Source organism: Cygnus olor, chromosome 18 (assembly GCF_009769625.2).
Source record: "Cygnus olor isolate bCygOlo1 chromosome 18, bCygOlo1.pri.v2, whole genome shotgun sequence".
In the NCBI taxonomy this organism is placed as follows: Eukaryota; Metazoa; Chordata; class Aves; order Anseriformes; family Anatidae; genus Cygnus; species Cygnus olor.
The window spans coordinates 8119260-8128482 of NC_049186.1; the positions used below are offsets into that span (position 1 = coordinate 8119260).

At 38.4% G+C, this 9223-nt stretch overlaps 1 long non-coding RNA gene across 2 annotated transcripts; it reads left to right on the forward strand.

The window, feature by feature from the left end:
• The first annotated feature begins 522 nt into the window (after positions 1 to 522).
• Positions 523 to 8657, forward strand: LOC121056871. 2 transcript variants are annotated; one of them, XR_005813549.1, is made up of 3 exons: positions 523 to 898; positions 6740 to 6806; positions 7743 to 8657. It is a non-coding gene; the product is annotated as an uncharacterized LOC121056871 (long non-coding RNA). The 2 variants fall into 2 exon arrangements; XR_005813548.1 differs by lacking the exon at positions 523 to 898 and adding an exon at positions 3310 to 3393.
• Positions 8658 to 9223: the final 566 nt, after the last annotated feature.

Sequence of the window (9223 nt, forward strand, 5' to 3'; positions counted from 1 at the left end):
GTGCCAGTCCTCTGGGCCTTCCCAATTGATTTTTCCCCCCGGGAGCATCAGTTTTGCTTTGAACTTGGCAGGGACAAAATTTACAGGAAAATCTACAGCATCGAGACAGAAGAATTTTCTAAGTAAACCCCACAAGGCTGGTGAGGTGGCGGGCATAATAGCACTGCTATCAAGCACAAAGGCTACTGCAAACAAAGTCCAAGTCAGCCAGGCTTTTTTGAGTATATCTGCCTGAGTTGTTCTGAAAAGTGGAAGAAGCAGAGTTTATAAACAAACCTTTCTGCATGGAGAGCAGATTCTTTCCTCCCAGCTTGTCCTCAGCACAATGCTGAGGTGCTGTCTGGCCCAAAGCGCTCAGGGTTTTCCCTGAGGGAAGGCTCCTCTCCTCTCACCTGAGGGAAGGCTTCTCTCCTGCCAGCTGAGGGAAGGATCTTCTCTCACCTGAGGGAAAGTTTCTCTCCTCTCACCTGAGAGAAAGTTTCTGTCCTGTCAGCTGAGGGAAAGCTTCTGTTCTTACACCTAAGGGAGGGCTTCTCTCCGCTCACCTGGGGGAAAGCTCCTGTCACCTGAGGGAAGGATCCTCTTCTCTCACCTGAGGGAGGGCTTCTGTCCTGCCATTTGAGGGAAGGTTTCTCTTCTGTCAGCTGAGGGAAGGATCCTCTCCTCTCACCCGAGGGAAAGCTTCTGTCCTGTCAGCTGAGGGCTTCTGTCCTATCAGCCGAGGGCTTCTGTCCTGTCAGCTGAGAGAAAGCTTCTGTCCTGTCACATGAGGCAGGGTTTCTCTTCGCTCACCTGTCGGAAAGCTTCTCTTCTGCCAGCTGAGGGAAGGATCTCTTTTCACCTGAGGGAAATCTTCTCTTCTCTCACCTCAGGGAAGGCTTCTGTCCTCTCACCTGAGGTAAGGAAGTCTCCTCTCTTCTCACCTGAGGGAAGACTTCTGTTCTCACCGGAGGGAAAGATTCTCTCCTGCCAGCTGAGGGAAGGATCCTCTCCTCTCACCTGAGGGAAAATTTCTCTCCTTTCACTTGAGAGAAAGCTTCTGTCCTGTCAGCTGAGGGAGTGCTTCTCTGCTGTCACCTGAGGTAAGGAAGGCTCCTCTCCTCTCATGTGAGGGAAAGCTTCTCTCCTGCCAGCTGAGGGAAGGCTCCTGTCCTGTCCAGAGTTGCGTTCACCCCAAGGTGCTTTTGTAACCTTCTCATTCTGCTTTTAATGAAGTAGTTAATTAGCTGTACAAGGATAACTGGTAGTCAATTTATAAATTGCACCAGAAGTTCCTTCTCTACTCAAACATAACAATTTGGATTTTATGCTGAATGTTGGAATCTGAAAAAGCCGCTTGCAGTTTCATGTACGTCCTTCATATAAGAAATGTTCCCTTTGCTCTTTTGTTTTATATGCTACTAATAAAATCTTTTTGTTAGAGCAGATTTTCCAGCATATTAAAGTCATGAGTAGTTGATGGAAATATATATATACTAATGTATATATATTTAAAACTGCGATCAAGTGCTTGATTAATGTAAATGGGAAAATTACCTTTCTGTACATCACTAGTTCCATGGTCACTGTGGATGAGCAGGGCCCTCAGTGGGAGATTTTTGAATACAGAAGCAACTTGCAGTTCTTTGCACTATCTTGAAAAAGGAACTGCTATAGTGTGTCAGGGCTATGGTTTGTCTACACCAATATTCCTCCTCTGTAAAAAAAAGACTAGTAGCAAATATCCTGGGGGAAGGAGTAACTTTTCCACCATGGACTATTAGGAAAGGTTGTCTTTTTACTTTATCTCGTAGGTAATTGCGTTTATACTCTGATACATAAAGATTGCTTTACTTAACTAATTATTTTTTAGTCTAGTTTAGATACCCATAAATGGCTTATTGCATTCTTTTTTTTTTTTTTTTCCAAATACCTGGTATGAAATACTGCTTATACTTCCCATAGCAAAAAAAATGCTTATTGTGGGCATGATTTTGCATCATTTATTTGATTTAGACAGAGCCAAATTTACATTTTAAGATGCAGTTTTGAACTTCCACCACTTGATGGCCACATTTAAAAATTTTGTTTCAAATAATGCCAGTGCTGTATTTGGTGAGGTAATGAGCCTAAAAAGTACATGGTCAGAAAACCATCCAGACAGCTTCCCATACCAAGATTATATTTATGCATATGTCTATTTTGTTTGTGCAAATATTTATGTCAATACCTCTTTGAAACAACTGCATAATATAACGCGGAACAGTGACAAATACTAGAAGTGGCAATCCAAGTGTAACTCTCCAGTCCTGTGACCTTGAGTACGGTGGCTTCGGCATCTGAGGCCTCAGGTCCCATGGCTTCCTCTCACTGCAGCAAGGATGTAATCATTCAGAAGCTTGGAAGGAATGTAGCATTGCCTGTGTGTACTTTTTCATACCAGTTTGTGGAAGAGTTACCTGTGACATGAGAGTGGCTAGCCAATCCATCTCCAAATTTCAATATTGAAAGAAAACACAGTAGAATACTTTGTGAGATTTGATAAGTTTTTCATTTATAAAGGAATGTGGAAATCTAACAGTAATTTCAATCAGAAAAAGGCAAGACACTTCATCTGGAAAGTAGGTACAAAATGGACATTTTCAATTTTTTCAGAACTTATTTTTTCCTAAGTAAAACATTAGATAAGTCAAAAGAATTTTTTGGCTTTTGCAAGTTTGTGTTCTGAGCCTTTGATTGAACCTTAACCCATTCTTTCTGAGATCATGATCTAAGTTTTTTACCTAAGAAATGCAAACCTACAGGGTTTTTGACTTTTTATTTACTTTGAAAGTATTGACCTTCACATGAGTCAAGAATATAATCCTACTGGATGCGATTTCCTCTTGGAGTTTTATTCTGATCTGGCCTATTTGAAAGTTGTGGGATTCTGTCATTGCTTGTACCAATTTTTTATTTTATTTTTTTCTTCTACCACAACCTCTATGTTTCAGGGGCTTACTGGCAGTATAATGACAGTGTTACTTCAGTCAGCATGGTTCTCTTTAATTTGTCTTTAGAGTGCTTCTGCTGATTTTGTAAGAGGAAACCAAATAGATTTATTGTTGCCAACAAAAACTAATCTTGGGAAATACATGGAGAAGAGGCTGAAATATTACTGAAAAATAATTTAAAAATCTATATGTTTGTGGTGGAATTTGATAAGATCTGGACAATTTAAAAAGCATATTCCTTTGGGTTACTTCAATAATCCCATGTGATATTTTTAGACATTAGAATGTATGTTTTCTACTTAATGGGGGAAAAAAAAAGCCTTGTGAATATTTTTTCAGAATGAATTGTTTTATCTATCAAACTATTTTGGACTGGATCTGGCTCCAAGATGCAAAATGTCCAATTTAGACAGTGTAAGAAGTGAGTTTCTAAGCTTGCAACATAAATTGCTTTATCTATACTCACCCTATTAAACAATGAAACGATGTTTATATCTAATCTTCATCTCATGAATTTGTCTTTACAACATCCTAGGAAACCAAAAAACAGCATCCTGTTTATGATAATTAAAATGGTTGGTGGTAATGAATGCAGATATCCAAGTTTTAATGTGATTGAGGTGATGGTACATTTAAAGCAAGCTAGCAGGTGTTGGATCTGAAGCTATAACTTGTGGAGCAGTATTGTACGGCACAGTTGAAGCTGAAGAAGCCCTCAGTGCAACAGTAGTCTCACAAAAATTCACAAGGATCTACAAAATGAAAGATCCAAAGGGAAACTAAAAACTAATTTGGGCCATTCCAGAAGCTGCTTTTTGGAACTCTGTATGATATAAAACTAATTCCTTTACCTGACTCTTTTTCTGTTTAGCTCCATGTGTGTATGAAATGCTGAGCTGTTTATTGTTCATTCCTAATTTTTAGTCCGTTTGAAACTGATAAAAGCTAAAGTGACCTAGTTGCACTTTGGCTACCAGGAGTTTCATACAGTTTTAGTAGTAGCTCATACCTAAAAATGAAGGAAAAGAAGTCATACTGCAATTTTTACTAATCTTTGCTTTCTTCTTTCACTCTTTTTCTCCCTTTCCTCATCCTCCAGTGTGACCGTGGTATTGAATACAGCTGAGACAGAGCTGGTTCTAACCTTTGGTACTTATTTTTGGCTCATTAATTTTTTGGCAAAGAAGAGACACTTAAAAGTCTGATGTTCAAAGGCTAAGTGGTGATTGATCAAAAGTCAGCACAGTCAGTGTTGTTATTTTTTCCAAACTCATAGTAATGCTATTGCCTAAGAGCCCACAAAAACAAAGCAATTAGGTTTGCTTGATAGGAGGAATGATGGTGGCAGAACTATCATCAGCATTGAAGCTAGCATGTTTCCATGAGATTAACTTTCCTCTACTTATTTAAGTTTGCCAAAGTCTAATTTATAAAATGACAAGGTAATGCATGTTGTGTTTGAAGTGCATTATCTGGATTATGCCAACTGTGCTCTTCAGGAATGCGACGTTGTGAAATGAGATTTCCACACACCCACAGGAATGAGCAGACACTGTATTTATTAACCTAGTAAAAATACAATCTTATATCAATAACACCCAGGCTCTCTCTCCCTTTCTTCCTGTTTGTGTTGTGTGTCTGAGTTAGTGTTGTTCTGAGCCAGTGTTGCCAGGTGTACTCGCCAGAGCCTACTCAACTGGAGCTGTGAATAGCAGCCAAAAATAGCTAGCCCTGATCAGATGCTCCAGCAGAGTTAATAATTGAGAGCCAGTGAGAACGTATGCAAAAGACACACACAGCTATTCGCTGCTGGAGCTTTGAACTTGTCCACTGAAGGTGAAATTGTAACTTACATCAGGATGTGGAACAGTGTTAGCTGCCTGGATAGGATGGGTTGTAAGACACTGAGTGGTGATCTCAGGTATTTAGGTTCAGTTGCTGTCTCAAGTCATGGAGCTACTGGGTACTTTTGCTTAGCCAGTACCTTTCTTGTGACTTGATTTCCCCATCTCTGGAACAGAAAGATATTCATGAAACTCATTAGAAATTTTGAATTCTAAGAAAAAGACAGTGTTGCTATTTTTGACAGGGAAAATATTCCAGCTGGAATGATTTAGGATTTTGTAATGTTGGCAACAACCTCCTGAATAAGGTGGTGCTGCTGGTATTCAGCGGATGACATTTACCTCTGCAAAAAATGCTAGGTTTATGGGGGACTGTTGGGACTGGTGATATAAATGTGCTGTATATGCAGATGCATTTCACTAATTCCCCTTTTAATTTGTGAAAGACCTCTGGGGGTGTTGATGAGGTCCAGAGTATGTGAGACCTAACAAACTCTGGCAGAACTTCCTGTCTTCATTTGGAAACAATTTAAATGCATAACTCAGAAAATGGAGAATATCCATTTTGGTTTTATTTCAGTACATTTGAGTGTCTCTCTAATTCTGATACCCAATTTGCTAATATTTCAGAAAACTAGGTTATGGGTGAGCCCTGAAAAAAACGAGTTTTCAGGGTTAATGAAAGAAGTACGTGAGTCTGGTTTGGAACCCGTTTAGGCAGTTCTGGAGTGCTTGCTGCAGCTGGTGGGCTTCCAGGAGGGGTCTGGAAAGGGAAAGATTAGTTCTGGTTAGTAATACTGTCGGATGGCAAAGTCACAGGAGCCAGAAATTAAGAATTTCTGTCAGACTCTTCCTAGATAATGACAGACCCAGCAGGAGACGATTGCTTTCTTTGGATGCCAATGTCTGACTCATTCTTTTCTGAACCCTAGTAAAGCTGAATTGTTGGTACTTCAAGAGAGCCAGAGAGCTGCAAAGAGTCTGAAGCTTGAGCATGAAAGAATTGAAAGACTGTCTCTGTGTTATTTGAACTTTAGGAAGGAATGAAAAAAATGTTATCTAGCTACAATGCTGAGTCGTTTTAGCCATAGGAGCTGCTTAGGTCAGCTGAAAGATTGGGAAGGAAAACATTGACTCGAGTATTTTATTGTGTCAGCAGAGGGTCCCTGCCACAGTATGGGCTGAAACATGAAAGTAGAGATCCAAAGGGAACCATTATCAACAGTAGCTGCTTTAAAAATAGTGTAATTCCTTTGTTTCTGAGGACTGTCTAAAGTCATAGGAAATCCTGCCAGGAACCTACAAGTCCATAGCTTTAGTAGATCTTTCATTCAGGAGTTGAATACAATGAAATTTCCACCAGATTCCTTTCTCTTCACTTTTCTCCCAACTTACCATCTAGCCAGGTGGGTGAGAATACCACCTCACAGGTAGGCTTTTCCATAGAAGGTCATGCTTAAAACCTTGTAACCACAATTATTTTATCTCCTTGCTCTCCAACATAGCCATATGAACAGTCATGGTAATGAGTAGTTCTACTTTGGCTCCATAGTACCTTTGCTTGTGTTCTTAAAGATTTCTGGAGTCTGAGCACTGTCTTTGGGGGGACTGTGTTGGAATTATTTCTTAAAAATCTAATAATATTATTGGATTAACATTGTTATGTGCTTTCTGTCTTTAAATGATTATTTCGTCCTTATAATAATGCTTCAAATATCAAGATTCTGATACTGTGCATTCTGCAAAGGGGGTGGGGGGCAGAAATCCCGGTTCACTGATTGTAATTCAAAACAGTAATGACCTCTTATTCAAATGGTGTTATCTCAAGTATTGCAATCAAATTCCAATTTGGAAAAAGGAATCAAGAAACTTAAACTTTTCTTCCACCACAGTTTAACATTTCTTTCTTTTTTTCACTTACAGTGTCAGGAAGTGGAGCTGAGTTGGCAGTATACGGCAGCAGTATATGCCATCCCAGAGAAGGCTGTAAGTAAGTGTAAAAAATGTTTAGTCTTGTCTATTAAAAAGACTTTTACTGAACTCTGAAAAAGTAGTAACGGAACTACCTCTTCCAGCAGTTTAGTGGTTGTTAATAGATGTTGGAATATTGATTATTTTCTAATGGGGATTTAAATTCTTATCTGCACTCTCCACCCAAATGGAAATACTTTCCTAAACTCAGCTATCTGATAAAATTTCTATGAACTCCTTTACATAGGTTGAAATTTGCCACTGTACAAATTAGTAAGCTTATGGGATCTATTTTTGATTCATATAGCCAAATCCTGTGGATACTGCTCGCTTTGGAGAGCTTGTCCTCCAGCTTCATCTTACAATTCATCTGCTCACCTGTTTCACCACAGAAGTTGTTGTAATTAAGTGTTCTCATACACTAAAATAAATTTAAGAAGCTGTATAAGGTGGCCTTTTGTCAGCACACAATAATTGTTTCCTGTTATTTCTTCTAAAAAGAAGATTTACACAAATAGTTGCACTGCTTGTGATCCTCACACAATGCTATTGTTTGTAATATGGTGCTAACATCAGTAATATAATATAACTTACTGAAGCGAGACATAGTATCTGTCAGGATTATTTCATCCTTTGCTGTTCTTATAATGTGATATTGAGATTTCTTTCCTTTATTAAAATGTAATATCATTTTAAAGTAACATACAGCTTTTGAATGCCATGATATTCATGTTACTGATTGTTCAAGAACCCTTTTTCAGTGTTGATGCACCCTTAGCTTATTAACAATATTTGCTGTTTTTTCTGGGGGTTCAAAATGCCACTGCAGTACAGATGACATGCTATGGTATATCATTACAGTCTAATGTGTTACTTCGTGGTCTCAGGTTGCTTTTCTTTGAGTAGTTGGATACTATCAGCTGTCTGTTTCTCATCTATTGTTTCTTTCCCTCAGAAGCTCAGTAAGTGGGAGATGACAGAGCCAACGCACTGCCTGTGTTAGGGGAGCAACAGAACTCCGATAGTGATGTAAATTATTGGAGCAGTGTTCATCTAGGGAATTGCAGACAGACAAAGCAGCTCTGAGGAAATGCATCCCTGTCAAAGAAACTTTTTTTCAGCTGAAGCTTGAATAACAGCAGAAATGAAAAGCAGAGTAATCTGGTGAGGGGGAAAATGAACTGCAGAAACTGTAAGTATTTTTGAATGATTTCGTACATAGCTCACTTATCTGATGAGCAGATTCCTATATGCATTTCTGGACACATTTTTTTTGTCTTTGAAGAATGAAAATTGCATTTCCTTTAATGTAATGTGTAGGCAGATTATTTATTTCCTGTTCTCTAAATATGTGGATGGAATATTTTATATGAAGAATGGAATTTCAAATATTTATAGGGGAGAAAACTCTTTTATTTTGCCTTCCAAGTATACACAAACATTTTGATCTAAATATACACTGATACTTTGGTTGTGTGGTCAACATCTTTTAATGGGACATACCTATAAGCAACTAATCATAATATTTAAGACTGGCTTTTTCATTTCAGTTTACGGAGTTAGTTACATTTCTATTGCTTTCTTCAAGAGTCAACTTACGGGACTATGTTAATATCAATTACTTACCTGCATTCACACAAGAGCAAACTCAGTGCTAAAACTGTCATCCTGGAATAAGTTTGCATGGAGTTTTATGACAGTCTGAAACAAATTTTTATGAACAGTTTTTGTTTAGTGTGGTTCCCAGCAAACAGGTGTGTATGTGTTTGTTTCATGGGATCAGTTTTGAACAGGACAAATCAACTCTAGCCAATAGGAGACTAAGGAACTCTGCATTCTGCTACCAAACTCAGACCACCAGGAAAAAGTAAGAAAGGGTCATCTGGATTTTCTGAAATTAACCTGCAATGATTTCTCATTATGTTTTCTAAGCAACACTCTTTAGCAATGAATTCAAAGTTAACAGCCTGCTATAGCAACATTTTTTAGAATTGCTGGTTTTAGAATGTTTATGGGGAACTGTGGCACTGCACCACCCTGTATTTTTTGTATGTATCATAAACTGATTAAGATGCCTTTTTGAAGTGAAAAACAGTGATATAACTTAGCATGAGTCTATCTCCTTTGGGAGAATTTGATTTGACTGTATCTTGTCAGAGGCTCTAGATAAATCGTGATTCATGTAACTAAATAGTCTCATGGAGACTGCTGTTTCTAATGGAAAAAAACTTGCTATGCATATACATGTTACAATTTGATTGACTGTCTTGGAAGTAGCATGACATCCTTGTGTGTACGCTTTCAACATACTCAATAGCGTGGTACTGGTTTCTTATATTTGAGATTGCTTAACAGTTTTAAGCACACAGTAAAGACAGTCTCCAAAGAATTTACCTAAAACTTTGTACTGAGTTAAATACAATCCATGGCAGAAGA